The sequence below is a fragment of the Schistocerca americana genome, chromosome 2 (assembly GCF_021461395.2).
Source record: "Schistocerca americana isolate TAMUIC-IGC-003095 chromosome 2, iqSchAmer2.1, whole genome shotgun sequence".
In the NCBI taxonomy this organism is placed as follows: Eukaryota; Metazoa; Arthropoda; class Insecta; order Orthoptera; family Acrididae; genus Schistocerca; species Schistocerca americana.
Window position 1 is genome coordinate 371887074 of NC_060120.1, and position 17544 is coordinate 371904617.

At 40.8% G+C, this 17544-nt stretch overlaps 1 pseudogene; it reads right to left on the reverse strand.

Annotated features, from left to right (window-relative positions):
* Positions 1–17544, reverse strand: part of LOC124594029 — a 352828-nt pseudogene that overhangs the window by 162142 nt on the left and 173142 nt on the right.

Consider the following 17544-nt stretch of genomic DNA (forward strand, 5'->3'; position numbering starts at 1 on the left):
TACTGCATGTCTCAAAGCGCCATCATCTTTGGGCCCTACCTACACATTCAAAAATGGAAGGCATCCATCTTTTTCGATTTCCATCATGAACTGAATTTGTCTTTGTATGGAAATCAGATGATCTAAAAAGATTCTTCACCATGGGCCCACACTACAAACATGTCATTAACATACTTCCAAAACACTGTGAGCTTAAGATAGCAGATTCCAGCATCTTCTCCTCGAAGTCCTCCATAAAAAAGTTTGCCATCATAGGCGACAAAGGACTACCCATGGCAACACCATCAGTCCGTTCATAAAATTCATTATTGAACAAAAAATATGTTGAGGTCAAAACATGTTCAAAGAAAGCTGAAATCTTTTTATCAAAAGTTTTTCCAATAAGAAACAATGATTATGAAAGAGGAAACTTGTGAACAATGACACTACATCGAAACTGACTAACATATCAGAATTGCTCAGTTTGAGTGATTTCAGTTTGCCAATGAGGTCCACAGAGTTATGTATATGATGAGCGCATTTTCCCACCAGAGACCTTAATAACGATGCTAAATGTCTGGCAAAATCATAGGTTATAGAGTCGATGTTACTCACTATTGGACTCAGAGGAACACCATTCTTGTGGATGTTTGGAAGTTGACAAAGCCTTGGAGGCCCCACACCACTTGGTTTCAATCTCCGCACAACTTCTGGTGGAAGGGGGCAGGCATTCAGAAGTGAAGCAGTCTTCGTTACCACCTGGTTGTTGGGGTCTTTACTGATCTGCCGGAATGTGCTGTCACTCAGTAAACTGTTCATTTTATCATGATAATCGTCACAAGACATTAAAACAGTGGCATTACCTTTATCAGCTGTAAGAATGCGCTGGGAAAAAGGAACACCTAAATCTTTATGTTCAAGCTCTGATTTCTCTTATTTTATTGTGATGATCATTTCTCCCTATGTAGGTGGGTGTCAACAAAATATTTATGCATTTGGAAGAGAAAGTTGGTGATTGAAATTTCGTAAATAGATCTTGCTGCAAAGAAAACCACCTTTGTTTCAGTGACTGCCACCCCAACTAGCGTATCATATCAGTGACACTCTCATCCCTATTGCGCGATAACATGAAACGGGCTGCCCTTCTTTGCACTTTTTCGATGTCCTCCGTCCATCCTACTGGTAAGGATCCCATACCACTCAGCAATATTCCAGCAGAGGATGGACAAGTGTAATGTAGGCTCTCTCTTTAGTGGGTTTGCCACATCTTCTAAGTGTTCTGTCAACACAGCACAGTCTTTGTTTCACCTTCCCCACAATGTTATCTATGTGGTCTTTCCAATTTAAGTTGCTCGTAATTGTAATTCGTAGGTATTTAGTCGAATTGACAGCTCTCAGATTTGTGCGATTTATCATATACCCAAAATTTTGTCAGATTTCTTTTAGTACCCATGTGAATGACCTCGCACTTTTCTTTGTATAATGATAATTGCCACTTTTCGCACCATGCAGAAATACTCTCTAGATAATTTTGTAATTGGAATTGATCATCTGATGATTTTACTAGATGGTATATTACAGCATCATCTGCAAACAATCTATGGCGGCTGCTTGGATTATCACCTAGATCATTTATATAAATCAAGAATAGCAGAGGGCCTATGACACTACCTAGCAGAACATCAGGTATCACTTCTGTTTTACTCGGTGATTTACCATCTATCACTATGAACTGTGACCTCTCTGAGAGGAAATCATGAATCCAGTCACACAACTGATACAATATTCCATATGCATGCAACTTGATTAATAGTCATTTGTGAGGAGCGGTATCAAAAGCCTTCTGGAAATCTAGGAATATGGAATCGATCTGAGATCCCTTGTCGACAGCACTCATTACTTCATGCGAATAAAGAGCTAGCTGTGTTGCACAAGAATGATATTTTCTGAATCTGCATTGGTTATGTATCAATAAGTCATTTTCTTCAAGGTGATTCATAATGTTTGAGTACAGTATATGCTCCAAAATCCTACTGCAAATTGAGGTCAGTGATATGGGTCTGTAATTCAATGGGTTACTCCTACTTCATTTCTTGAATATTGGTGTGACCTGTGCTACTTTCCAGTCTTTAGGAAGAGACCTTTCATCACGTGAGCGGTTGTATACGATTGCTAAGAAAGGCGCTATTGCGTCTGCATACTCTGAGAGGAACCTGACTGGTATACCATCTGGACCAGAAGACTTGCCTTTCTTAAGTGATTTGAGTTGTTTCGCAACACCTAAGATATCTACTTTTATGTCACTCATGCTAACAGCTGTTCTGGTTTCGAATTCTGGAATATTTACTTCGTCTTCTTTCATGAAGGAATTATGGAAAACTGTATTTAGTAACTCCGCTTTAGTGGCATCAACATCGGTAACATTTCCATCGCTATAGCACAGTGACGGTATTGACAGTTTTTTGCCACTGGTGTACTTTACATATGACAAAAATCTCTTTGGGTTTTCTACCATATTTTGAGACAATGTTTCATTGTGCAAACTATTAAAATCATCTTGCATTGATGTCTGCACTAAATTTAGAGCTTCCATGAAACTTAGCCAGTTTTAGGAATTTTGCATTCTTCTGAATTTGGCATGCTTTTTTTGTTGCTTTTGCAACAGTGTTCTGACATGTTTTGTGTACCATGGTGGATCAATCCCATCTCTTATTAAGTTATGTGGTATGAATCTATCTATTGCTGTCGATACTGTATCTTTGAATTTGAGCCATATCTGGTCTATACTTACATAATTAGCTTGGAAGGAATGGAGAATCTCTCTTAGGAAGGCATCAAGCAAATTTTTATCTGCTGTTTTAAATAGATATATTTTGCATTTATTTTTAGAGGTTTTGGTTGATGTGATTTTGAGCCTTACTACAATGACCTTATGTTCACTAATCCCTGTATCCGTTGTGCCGCTCTCTATTAGATCAGAATTATTTGTGGCTAAGAGGTCAAGAGTATTTTCGCAACTATTTACAATTCGTGTGGGCTCATGAACTAACTGTTCAAAGTAATTCTCAGAGAAAGAATTTAGTACAATTTTGGAAGATGTTTTCTGTCTACCACCGGCTTTGAACATGTATTTTCACCAACAAATTGAGTGTACATTGAAGTCTCCACCAATTATAACTGTATGAGTGGGGTACTTATTTGTAATGAGATTCAAGTTTTCTTTGAAGCGTTCAGCTATTATATCATCTGAGTCGGGGGGTCGGTAGAAGGAGCCAATTATTGTTTTGGTATGGTTGTTGAGTATAACCTCTATCCAAAGTAATTCGCAGGAACTATCTATTTCAACTTCACTACAAGATAAACTACTACCAACAAACACGGAGAGTTGAATAACAGTTTCTTGCTGCGAAGACATCTCAAGATGCAAAACTTTGCCATCTGCCTCGATGTGGCTAGCTCACGAACACAGTCTAACTTGGCCAATGTTACGCCATAGATCCAGTTCCATGAATTATAGGGTAACTCCACAGATATCCTTAGATGCAGCCAATAGAGTTGTTCCGAAGACAGGTCCAATTTTTGGGGGTAAAACAGATCCTCTCCTTAACAATAGCAGCACCAGCTTTCCTTAAAATCTTATTCATGGCAGTCAACTTTATAAAATGTTCTAACCTGGCAAACTTTGGAACAATGCCATGGTCATGGCATCCTAATAAAAAACTAAAGAGCTCAGTAACCTCACTCTCAAGTGTCTTAAATTATCCAATCGGTGAACACTTATAAGCACCTCCTTCCCGAAGAGGTATTTGATGTGCATCTTCATATTTTCACGGCGAAAACAGTGATGCATAAAATTTCGGGGGTGCAGCTGCATAAATTCGGCTTCTTCCTCCAATATTTCAGCTGAATACTGTCCAGCCATCTTCAGAGTTAGCCAAGGTGACTGATGCTCCAGCACTTGCTCCATCCTTTTAAACCCATGGACTGCACTCCTGCGCATGCGGCCACAGATACACAAGGCGCCAAAGACATTAATCGGTGGCATACAAGTATGGCATATGCGTGGAAATGGATCTATGGCTGCACAGCCAATCCACACGGTGATGTCGATGTATCACTGTGAGCTGCACCATCGCAACATCTTTGTGATTTCATTACAGAAATTGCCAGATTCCACGATTTGTCCAAGCTGAAACCACTATCTCTATTAATTAAATTTGTCACCAACCAAATTTCAATTGCTTCCTTCACTACTGAGTCCCAAAAAGATGAAGTCGAGGCTAAAATTTGTCGATGTATCACTGTGAGCTGCACCGTCGCCACGTCTTTGTGATTTCATTACAGAAATTGCCAGATTCCACGATTTGTCCAAGCTGAAACCACTATCTCTATTAATTAAATTTGTCACCAACCAAATTTCAATTGCTTCCTTCACTACCGAGTCCCAAAAAGATGAAGTCGAGGCTAAAATTTTGATGTTATTATACACCATAGAGTGCCCGGTGTCAATACAGTGCTCTGCCTCCGCAGATTTATTAGGTTGTAAGAGCCAGGTGTACCTGTTGTGCTCTGTTCATCTCTCCTGGACAGTATGTGTCGTCTGTCCAATGTATGAATGGCTGCATTCACAGGGAGTCTTGCAAACACCAGGCTTCCGAAGCATCAAATCGTCTTTAATGGAACCCAGAATGGCTGCTGTCTTTGGTGGATGCCAAAAAATCACTTTCACATTCTGGTTACTGAGGATCCATCCTATTTTTGACAATAGGCTTCCCATGTATGGCAGAAAAGCCATCAATTTAAAACTTTCCTTGTCTTCTTCTGCTTTTCTTATACCCACATTTGATTTCATTTGTAGCGCCTTGCATATTTCTAATGGAGAGTAACCGTTGACTTCAAAAACTCTTCTGAGGTGTAGAAGTTCGTCCTTCAGACTGCTCTCATCAGCAATGATATGTACTCCGTGTACTAGAGTTCTGAGTACACTTATGATCTATGAAGGATGGTGGCAGCTATTTGCATGTAAATATAAATCCATACAGGTCTGTTTTCTATATACTGCCTGTCCCAAAGTGCCATCATCTTAGTGCCGAAGCAGCACATTCAAAAATGGAAGGCATCCATCTTTTTCGGTTTCCATCGTGAACTGAATTTGTCTGCCGATGGAATTCAGATGATCTAAAAATTCTTGGGAAATGGTGGCAAAAGTCGCTCATCATATAAATCTGTGGACTTCATTGACAAACTGAAATCATTCAAACTGAGCAATTCTGATATGTTAGTCAGTTTCGATGTAGTGTCATTGTTCACAAGGTTCCTCTTTCAGAATCGTTGTTTCTCATTGGAAAAACTTTTGATAAAGAGATTTCAATTTTTTTGAACATGTTTTGACCTCAACATATTTTTTAGTCAATAATGAATTTTATGAACAGACTGACAGTGTCACCATGGGTGGTAATCCTTTGCCGCCTATGGTGGCAATTTTTTTATGGAGGACTTCGAGGAGAAGGAGCTGGAATCTGCTAGCTTAAGCCCACAGTGTTTTGGAGGTATGTTAATGACACGTTTGGAGTGTGGCCCCATGGTGAAAACAAGTTAAAAGTCTTTTTAGATCATCTGAATTCCATACACAGACAAATTCAGTTCACGATGGAAATAAAAAAAGATGGATGCCTTCTATTTTTGAATGAGTAGGTAGGGCGCAAAGATGATGGCACTTTGAGACACACAGTATATCAAAAACTGACCCATTCGGATTTATATTTACACGCAAATAGCTGCCACCATCCTTCACAGACGACAAGTGTACTCAGAACTCTAGTACACATAGCACATCATTGCTGATGAGAGTCTGGAGGATGAACTTCTACAGCTCAGAGCACTTTTCAAAGCCAACGGATATTCTCCACAACAGATATGCAAGGCGCTAGAAATGCAACCAACTGTGGGTATAAGAAAAGTACAAGAATACAAGGAAAAGTTTTAAATCGATGGCTTTTCTGCTATATGTGGGATGCCAATTGTCAAAAATAGGACGGATCCTCAGTAAGCATAAAGTGAAAGTGATTTTTCACCGTCCATCAAAGACAGCAGCACTCTTGGGTGCCGTTGAATATGATTTGGTGCTTCAAAAGCCTGGGGTTTACAAGATTTCCTCTGAATGCAACCTTTCATACATCGGACAGATGACACGTACTGTCCAGGAGAGATGCACAGGGCACTGTATGAACACCCGGCACTTACAACCTATTAAATCTGTGGCGGCAGAGCACTGTATTGGCACTGGGCACTCGACGGCGTACGATAACATCGAAATTTTAGCCTCTACTTCATCTTTCTGAGACTCAGTAGTGAAGGCAGCAATTGAAATTTGGTTGGTGACAAATTTAATTAAGAGAGATGGTGGATTTAGCTTGGACAAATTGTGGAATCAAGCAATTTTTGTAAAAAGATGTCACGACAGTGCAGCTCGCAGTGATACATCGATATCTCCATGTGGATTGACTGCAAAGCCATAGATCAATTTCCATGCATATGTCATACCTCTATGCTGCCGATTAACATCTTTGGCACCTTGTGTATCTGTGGCCACATGTGCAGTCCACAGGTTTAAATGGATGGAGCAAGTGCTGGAGCGACAGTCACTTTGACTCACTCTGAAGGTGGCTGGACGGTATTCAGCCGAAATATTAGAAGTCGAATTTACGTGGCTGCGGTCACGAAATTTTATGGATCACTCTTTGCGCCTTGAAAATATGAAGATGTACATTAAGTACCTCTTTAGGGAAGAAATGGTTTTAAGTGTTTGCCAATTGTATAAGTTAAGACACTTGAGAGCAAGGTTACTGAGCTCTTTAAGTTTTTTATTAAGATGCCATGACCATGGCATGGTTCCAAATTTGCCAGGTTAGTACATTTTACAAAGTCGACTGCCATGAATAAAATTTTAAGGGATGCAGATGCTGCTATTGTTAAGGAGGGGAACTGTTTTACCTGCCAAAAATTGAGCCTGGTTTCAGAACAACTTTATCGCCTACATCTACTAAGGATATCTGTGGAGTTACCCAATACTTCATGGAACCGAATCCATGGTATAACATGGGCCAAGTCAGACTGGGTTCATGAGGTAGCCACATCGAGACAGATGGCAACGTTTAGCTGTCTTGAGACATCTTCACAGCAAAAAACTGTTATTCGCTAATCCGTCATTAAAGTGCCGGATAAAGATTTGGACAACACTGCAATGATGGTTTTAGCTAAAGGACTGAACTTTGCACACACACTGAAGGTTTTACCAATAGCAGCTTTCATCAGTGCTGTTGAAGAAGCTGTTCGTCCTTGTTCTACAGAATCAGGAGAAGAAATAAGATGTAAAACTTGTCGAGCAGTTATGAAAGCTTGCCCACAAAGGAGTAACATATGTGTGGCAGAGAGGGCTGCACTATGTAAACTTTGCCAGGATACGGAGACAATGGTTCTTCCAGCTGATAAAGGTAATGCCACTGTTTTAATGTGTCATGACGATTATCATAATAAAATGAACAGTTTACTGAGTGACAGCACATTCTGAAAGATCAGTAAAGATCCCACCAACCACGTGGTAAGGAAGACTGCTTCGCTTCTGAACACCTCTCCCCTTCCACCAGAAGTTGTGCAAAGATTGAACCAAGTGCTGTGGTGCATCCAAAGCTTTATGGACTTTCAAACATCCACAAGCATGATGCTCCTCTGCGTCCGATAGTGAGTAACATCAGCTCTCCAACCTATGATTGTGCCAAACATTAGCATCATTATTGTATGTGAGGGAAAGACTAAAGGAGGAACCAGTACAGGACAGGATAGAAAAATCAAGACTGCAGTGGTATGGACACATGAAGAGAATGGATGAGGGAAGAATTCCAAAGAGGATGTTTGATCTGGAACTGGAGGGGAAGAGGCCCAGAGGAAGACCAAGAGATAGATGGGTGAAGGGAGTGAAGGAATGTGTGACGAGAAGAGGAGAGAACTGGACGAAGGTGGAAGAGGGGGAATGGTGGAAAGACAGAACACGATGGAGAGGCTTGTGTTCCCGACAGACCCAGCCAGTGGCTGGAAACTGTCCAAGATGATGATGATGATTAAGGCCTCTGTTCAGAAAATGTGCTCATCATATACGGAACTCTGTGGACTTTATTGACAAACTGAAATTAGTCAAACTGAACAATTCTGATATGTTAGTCAGTTTCAATGTACTGTTGTTGTTCACAAAGGCTCCTCTTTCAAAATCATTGTTTCTCATTGGAAAAAGTTTTGATAAAGAGATTTCAACTTTCTTTGAATATGTTTTGACGGTGTCGCCATGTGTAATCCTTTGTCACCTTTGGTGGCAAACTTTTTTACAGAGGACTTCAAGGAGAAGGCGCTGGAATCTGTTAGCTTGCAGCCACAGTGTTTTGGAGGTATGTTGATGACGCGTTTGTAGTGTGGCCACATCGTGAAGACAAGTTAAAAAGAGTTTTTAGATCATCTGAATTCCATCCACAGACAAATTCAGTTCACAATGGAAATTGAAAAAGATGGATGCCTTCCATTTTTAGACTTGCTGGTATGGTGCAAAGATGGCACTTTGGGACATGCAGTATATTGAAAACTGTCCCATACGGATTTATATTTACACGCAAATAGCTGCCACCATCCTTCACAGACGATGAGTGTACTCAGAACTTTAGAACACAGAGTACATATCATTGCTGACAAGAGCAGTCTGGAGGACGAACTTCTACACCTGAGAAGATTTTTTGAATCCAATGGTTACTCTTCACAACAGATACACAAGGCGCTACAAATGAAACCAACTGTGGGTATAAGAAAAGCAGAAGTTTTAAATCGATGACTTTTCTGCCACACATGGGAAGCCTAATGGCAAAAATAGGACGGATCCTCAGTAAGCAGAAAGTTAAAGTGATTTTTCATCCTCCACCAAAGACAGCAGCAGTCCTGGGTTCCGTTAAAGATGGTTTGTTGCTTCGGAAGCCTGGTGTTTACAAGATCCCCTCTGAATGCGGCCGTTGATACATTGGACAGATGACACGTACTGTCCGGGAGAGATGCACAGAGCACCGCAGGTACACCCGGCTCTTACAACCTAATAAAGCTGCAGTGGCAGAGCACTGTATTGACACTGGGCACTCTATGGTGTACGATAACGTCGAAATTTTAGCCTCGACTTCAACTGTCTGGGACTCAGCAGTGAATGAAACAACTGAAATTTGGTTGGCGATGAATTTGATTAATAGAGATAGTTGTTTCAGCTTGAACAAATTGTGTAATCCGGCAATTTCTGTAATAAAATCACAAAGACATGACAACGGTGCAGCTCGCAGTGATACATCAATATCACCATGTCGATCGATTGCACAGCCGTAGATTCATTTCCATGCCTATACCATACCTCTATGCCACCGATTAACGTCTTTGGCATCTTGTATATCTGTGGCTGCATGCGCAGTAGTGCAGTCCATGGGCTTAAAAGGATGGAGCAAGTGTTGGAGCGTCAGTCGCCCTGGTTCACTCTGAAGATGGCTGGACGGTATTCAGTCGAAATATTAGAAGAAATTTTATGGATCACTCTTTGCGCTGCGAAATTATGAAGTTTCACAAAGTGATGTTGTTCAGACATGGAGGAGATACAGTGAGACAAGAACTGTTGATGACATGCCTCACTCGGGCCACCCAAGGGCTACCTACTGCAGTGACCCCTATCTACAGATTATGGCTTGGAGGGAATCTGGCAGCTACACCATCATGTTGAATAATGCTTTTCGTCCACCCACAGGACATCATGTTATGACTCAAACTGTGTGCAATAGGTTGCATGACGCGCAACTTCACTCCCAATGTCCACGGCGACGTGCATCTTTGCAACCACAACACCATTGAGCGCGGTGCAGATGGGCCCAACAACATGCCAAATGGGCCACTTAGGATTGGCATCACATTCTCTTCACCGGAGAGTGTCACATATGCCTTCAACCAGACATCATCAGAGATGTTTTTAGAGGCAACTGGGTCAGGTTGAATGCCTTAGACACACTGTCCAGCGAGTGCAGCAAGGTGGAGGTTCCCTGTTGTTTTAGGGTGGCATTATGTGAGGCTGATGTATACTGCTGGTGGTCATGGAAGGTACCGTAGTGGCTCAATAATATGTGAATGCCGTCCTCCGACCAACAGTGCATCCATAGCCGTCCTCCGACCAATAGTGCATCCATATTAGCAGCATATAAGGCTTTCATCTTCATGGATTACAATTCGCACCCCATCGTGCACATCTTATGAATGACTTCCTTCAGGATAGTGACATCGCTTAACTAGAGTGGCAAGCATGTTCTCCAGACATGAACCCTATCAAACATGCCTGGGATGGATTAAAAAGGGCTATTTATGGACAATGTGACCCACCAACCACTCTGAGGGATTCACACCAAAGCACCATTGAGGAATGGGATAATCTGGACCAACAGTGCCTTTCCAGTCAATTGGCATTATTAACACTTCATGGTAGTTGGTAACTGTAATGTGTCATCAAACAATGATCATTTAATAATAACTAAAACTGCTGAACTTTCACACACCTTCACCTCTCTTCTTTCCTTGTTTTTGAGTAAGGGAAGCTCTCTTCTCTCCACTAATTTTGTATTAATATTTTGGTTAGATGCTGTATGGCAGTTTTTGCTCCCACAAAATTAAGCTGTTTCAGTGATGTGTTAAATATTTGTGTGTGATACTTTAAGAATATATCATGCAATAAATAATAATGAAAAGAATTTCCTCGTTTGTTTCACAATGAATACCCGTGATAGCAGTTGTCCCACACACTTGGAGGCGTTGGTGGGCACATGGCCAATGAAGGCATCCTCCTGCAGGTCCAATGATCTAAGTGCTCCTTGTGACTGGCCAAGAGTAAACTCTCCATTATCCAATCGCAGCATGCCATCTCTTTGGTACCTCTTAGCGCTCACTTTATGAAAGTGGTTGAGTTTCACACGTTCTGTTGACTTGATGACAACTGGACCATTACCCAAGTTGTACCTGAATTCCACATACCTGCCAGAACAAAAATGATTTCTTAAACCATTATGTTAATGAGGTGCACACTGCATTTATATTAACAGAAGATTATATGAAAATTTAAAAAAAACATATTATGCAATAAAATTGCATAAATGTTCATAGAGGTATTGTGTAACATTTTCGAGTGTTTAATCGAGTAAAATCTGTGTAAAACATCCACTTGTGGAAATGAACTGGGGTGTGACAGCTTTCAACAATATTATCTTACTGCTCAATTTCCTATAGAAAAATGACTCAAGTAAGTATCTGAAATTACAGTTATACTATTACAAAATTGTTGCGGTTTTCATGGCCACTTGTTGACATATTGCCTGTTGGCTTCTGCCTAGGGATCTTCAGCCAATGTTTGTTTAACAGTTTTCCTGATATTTTGCCAGCATGAGTGGTTGGTACTGTCACAGGCTCACCCTACAATCTCCCACCAGCAATTGAGGGTGAACGTCTGACAATGCCAGCCACTCATGCTGAAGAAATATCACAAAAACTGATAAATAAACATTGGCCTGTCAGCTGAAAATCCCAAGATGTAAGCCAACGGGCAATGTGTCACTTATCTATTGACTAGTTGAAATAATTAGTAACCAGATCTGCAAGAGATGAGAAGGTTTTACTTCCAGTATGATTCGTAGGTGCATTTCACACTAACCCCCCCCCCCCCCCCCTTTCTCTCTCTCTCTCTCTCTCTCTCTCTCTCACACACACACAATTACCATAATTGAGAACAATTTCTGTTATTAGTTTTTTAAGTATCACAGATTTATTTTGAAGTCTGTGCAGTGCTAATTACTTGCAGTTTTGGATGTTGTAACATATTCCCTTCTCAGTTATCAGTAACCCACACAAACATCAGAAGATTAAACAACTGCATAGCAATAATAACAAATATGGACTATGAATATGAGATTCTCTCTTTCCTAGCCATTATCCTATCATTCGCTGCCACTTGTTGACATACTGTCCGCTGGCTTCTGCCTTTGTATCTTCAGCCAATGTTTTTATTTTCATCTTTCTGGTCAGATGCCAGTTATCAGTTAATCTAAGTGAATGAAGTCAAGTGTACAATCTGCTTATTGCCCAAACTTTGCTCTATGCATTATCATATTTTAACAGTTTGTGTTCTATATTTTTGGGAACAAGTCTGATATACGTCTAAATGAACATAGAAAACTACCTAAAACCCAAACTCAGGCTGACTTGTGTACCAAACCAACTGTCATCAATCTAGTGCACAGTTTGATCTCTTAAGGCTACACAGAATTTATATCACGAATGGCCCTGTCCCCCTCTAAACTCCTAATCTTCAGAAGTTGAATAATGCTCATTCTGTGCCTGCAGACAAACACCCCAAATTACTAACACAAACCATTAACCTATGGAAGTTTAATAGAGAATATTGAGATAAAAAATTATTTCTATCATTCATCCAGCATTATTTTTTCGGAACAGTATATGAACAGTAGCTGGAGTGGTCTGGAAATTTTCATCCAAAAAACTAACATCTGAAAAAATTACAAAACAGTATCAACTGATCACCTCTTCATCAGTAAAGTTAACCTCCATTGTGCAGCTCGCATGGAAAATGAGCACAAAACTTTTGTAAATACATCTGAGATCAATTTTAAATGCTATCATATTGTACAAACATTATGTAATACTAAAGTATCTTACCCATTAACAACAGCAAGTGACACAAAATCTCCAGTACCATCTGCCATCTGCTGGTTATAAAGTATAATTCCATTATTGTTATATGTGCTGAATTCTACATCCACACTTAGTCTGTGATAAGCCTTTAGACGTCTTATTTGCACATATGAATGTCCATCAAAAGCAGGCACCAGGTAATCTGTTAATGAAGTTAGTTATTAATTTATGTTTTTGGGTACAAAAGATTTTTAATTTTCTCCCTGTGTGTATTATTAAAACTTACCTACACAATCTTGCCTGTCAGGAGTTTCCACATATTCATCCTTACACATGCATGTTCCATGCACACACCAGCTGTTTCTCACTCTGCATTCTGAGTCTGAGGTACATAAGTCACCCAAAAGACTTATTATATGAACAGTAGCTGGAGTGGGCTGGAAATTTTCATCCAAAAAACTAACATCTGAAAAAATTACAAAACAGTATCAAACAGACTGAAGGATCTGACCATCAGCCTAAAACTACAATGTATATATTCTTCTCGAATGACTCGCAGCTAATTTTTCAGTATTCTCAGAACTCCTTTCTGTTATACAATATTCATTTTCCAATACAGAGCCAATGGCTCAGTAGTGCACTTGACCACCTGTCTAAAATTGAAAGATATACATTCTCCTCAAATCATTATCAGCTAATTTTCAATATCCACAGAGTATGCTGATGAAATAGCTCCATTTTTATCAGTAATATACAACTGCTCACTTGATAAAAAATGAAAGAATGAAAAGCTGCATAAGTTACACCAATACACAGGAAAGAAAATAGAAGTAATCCACTGAATTACAGACTAATATCACTGGCATCAATCTGTAGTATGATTTTGGGACATTTACTGTACTTCAACATTATGAAATACTTTTAAGGTGATGATCTATTGACACATAACCTGCACAGACAGAAAATAATGTTCATGTGAAACATAGTTGGCTCTTTATTAATGGACGATATTGACATGGTATCTCAAGATGATTACATATTTCTAAAAACACAGATGATGTGACTTACCGAACAAAAGTACTGGCAGGTCGATAGGCACACAAACAAACACAAACATACACATGAAATTCAAGCTTTCGCAACAAACTGTTGCCTCATCAGGAAAGAGGGAAGGAGAGGGAAAGACAAAAGGATGTGGGTTTTAAGGGAGAGGGTAAGGAGTCATTCCAATCCCGGGAGCGGAAAGACTTACCTTAGGGGGAAAAAAGGACAGGTATACACTCGCACACACACACACATCCATCCGCACATACACAGACACAAGCAGACATGACAAATGTCTGCTTGTGTCTGTGTATGTGCGGATGGATATGTGTGTGTGTGCGAGTGTATACCTGTCCTTTTTTCCCCCTAAGGTAAGTCTTTCCGCTCCCGGGATTGGAATGACTGCTTACCCTCTCCCTTAAAACCCACATCCTTTCGTCTTTCCCTCTCCTTCCCTCTTTCCTGATGAGGCAACAGTTTGTTGCGAAAGCTTGAATTTCGTGTGTATGTTTGTGTGTCTATCGACCTGCCAGCACTTTCGTTCGGTAAGTCACATCATCTGTGTTTTTAGATATATTTTTCCCACGTGGAATGTTTCCCTCTATTATATTCATATGATTACATATTTCTAGATTTTCACAAGACTTTTGACACTATTCATCTCAAGTGTCTCCTAATCAAGTTGTGGGGCTATAGACTACAGCCAAAGATATGTGATTGGATATGTGATTTTCTGCCAGAAACATCACACTTGTAGTAATTACTGGAAAGTCATCTAGTGAAACTGAATCTGTATCTAGGGTTTGAAAGTATGCTTTATAGCCCTCTGCTGATCTTAACCTACATGCCCTAAAAACGAAAGCAAAGCACCCAGAAGGGGAGGAGGGCCTGAAATGAATCTTCACAGTCTAGGAGGGTATGTGATATTATTTCAGTGATTACAAAATCCAGTCAAATTCACAAGGAACTTGGCAGCATTTGCCCACTTATCAGTATGACATTGCCCGCATTCTGACCTGAATGCTCACACTGACTCAGTCAGGAAGCATACTGTAAAGCCCTTGTATCCCCTCCTGAGGTAATCTGGCTAATGACTGCTGCAACTGGTGCACGAGATCCTAGATACAGGCACTTGGATGGAGATGACGCCTGAACTGGTCCCATGCTTGTTCCTGCTGGCCATGCGAGTACCTCAGCATCATGCAGATATTTTATAGAGACATGTGTCATATGTGAATCAGCGTTGTCCTGTTGAAAAATAGCACCACAAAACTGTCACACCATATGTAACCCATGAGGACACAGGGTGACCTCAATGTACTGATGTGTCTGAGTTCTCTCAGTCACTACCAGCCATGACCTGAAGCCATACCCAATGGTCCTCTACACCATGACACCAGGAGTAACATTACTGTACCTCTCCAAATCTTTGCAAGTGTGGAACCATTCCCCAGATCACTGACACACTCGATGACAATGGCCACCCAGGGTGGGGCAGAAGCACAAACATAGTTCATCGCTGAACACAACGCGATGCCATTCATCTGCTGATCATAATCATGCCAGTCACAACACCTCTCCAAATGCAGCCTTTTTTGTTGTGATGTTAATTCCAGTCATTGCATGGACAGTGATTCCCCAGTCTGCCTGGTGGTAGCCTCTGACCAGTGGTGCGAGATGACAAAGAATGTGTGCACAGATGGCAGGCACAGGTGAAAGGGTTACAATGTGCTTGGTTCACAATAGGTCGATCCTCCCTTGTGATGGTCAGATGTGGTCGACTGGGACCTTGATGACGAGTATGTCTGCTGTCAGTTTCCCATGCAGTACAAGACTGGGCCACTGTCACATCCAAATGCATCACAAATAAGGACATTGCACAATTCAACCAGCCGAGCGAATGGAGACCAATGATGATGCCCCTTTCAAACTGTGTCAGGCACTCATAATGCTCTCTCATACAGGTACATAGCTTGTGTCCTTCACAGTGATGACTCAACATCTGATCCCGTTCCTGTACATACCTGCTAATGGTGCATACATGTACAAAGTTATATTGACATCTGACTATGTCTTCTGTGTGCTTCACTTCTTTCTCATGCATTGTATATAAATGTTTTAGTAAACAACAAGACCAGTCCTATTACACTGTTTGCAGATGACATTGTTGTTTACTCTCTAGTGAAGTCATCAAAGAATCAAAACAAATTACAATTATTTCAGCTTCATTTAATGATGGCAGCTAATGTTTCTGAATTTTCTTGGGATTGGGCGAACGGTGCCTCTTGGTCGCAGTCTGACTGGGAATTTCAATCTGTAACTGCTCATCATTCGGCGAACTTTGAACGTTTCCTTGGCTCAGTGTCTAATTCTAATTTTAATTCTCGACTTTCTGTGATCAATCTCACAGAGAAAACGTTTGACGTCGCAGCTTTGTCTGTGCTGGGGAAAGGTTTGAACTTTGCACCGACACCTAAGAGTTTGCCAATTGTTGATTTTATTAGGTCTATCGAACAGGCTATTTATAAACTACCTTCCGAGGTTGCGGAAGAGGTTAGGAGGGAAGCTTGTCGTGTGTTGACTGGGGCCCGTCCACCCAAGTGTAACATTACAGCAGCTGAGGAGGCTGCTTTACGTTCACTCAGAATGGATCCTGATATTGTTATTTTACCTGCTGACAAGGGAAACACCACCGTTTTGTTGAACAAGCATGATTACATTCAAAAGATGCAGTGTCTACTTTCTGATTCGGCGTATCGCAAAATCGGTGCTGACCCTACTAAAAGTGTTGAGAGAAAGACAAATAACCTTCTGAAGAAAAGTTCTTTGTCACAGGAGACTGTCAAGAGTCTTAATTCTTACTGTGCTGTACCACCTAGATTATATGGCCTCCCTAAGGTCCATAAAGAGGCTGTCCCATGGAGGCCTATTGTTTCCAATAATGGTACTCTGACACATTGTGTAGCTAAACATCTTGCTAGTTTGGTGAGCCCACTAATAGGTAGGTGTGAATGCCACATTAAGAACTCTGCAGATTTCTTACGTCGATTGCAGGGTTTGCGTTTGAATGACTCTGATATTTTAGTCAGTTTTGATGTGGTTTCTCATTTCACTCGCGTTCCTCTCTCTGATTCATTGCAGCTAATTGAGGTTAAGTTTGGTGTCGAGTTAACAAATTGGCTTCGACATGTGCTGACTTCCACTTACTTTTTATTCAATGGTCCGTACTATGAACAGACTGTTGGAGTAGCAATGGGAAGCCCGTTGTCACCTATTGTGGCCTATTTGTTTATGGAGGACTTTGAGGAACGTGCATTGGAGTCGGCGACCTTGAAACCTGCACAATTTTTCAGATATGTAGGCGATACTTTTGTTGTTTGGCCTCATGGTAGTGAGAATTTAAACTGGTTTTTGGAACACCAGAATTCAATCCACCCGAATATTCAGTTCACAATAGAGGTGGAAAAGAATGGATGCCTTCCATTCCTTGATGTGTTGGTCAAAAGGGAAACTGATAGTGCGTTGGGACATTCTGTTTATAGGAAGCCTACTCACACTGACTTGTATCTGCGAGCTGATAGTTGTCACCATCCAGCTCAGCGTGAAGGAGTACTTCGTACCTTGGTTCACAGAGCCCACGTTATCTCAGACCCTTAAAGTTTGACAGCTGAGCTATCACATCTCGAAGTCACCTTTCGTCAGAATGGTTATAGTGAGAGGCAGATAAATGTGTGTTGTGCTATCAGCCTTCTGTGCAATGCGTGAGTG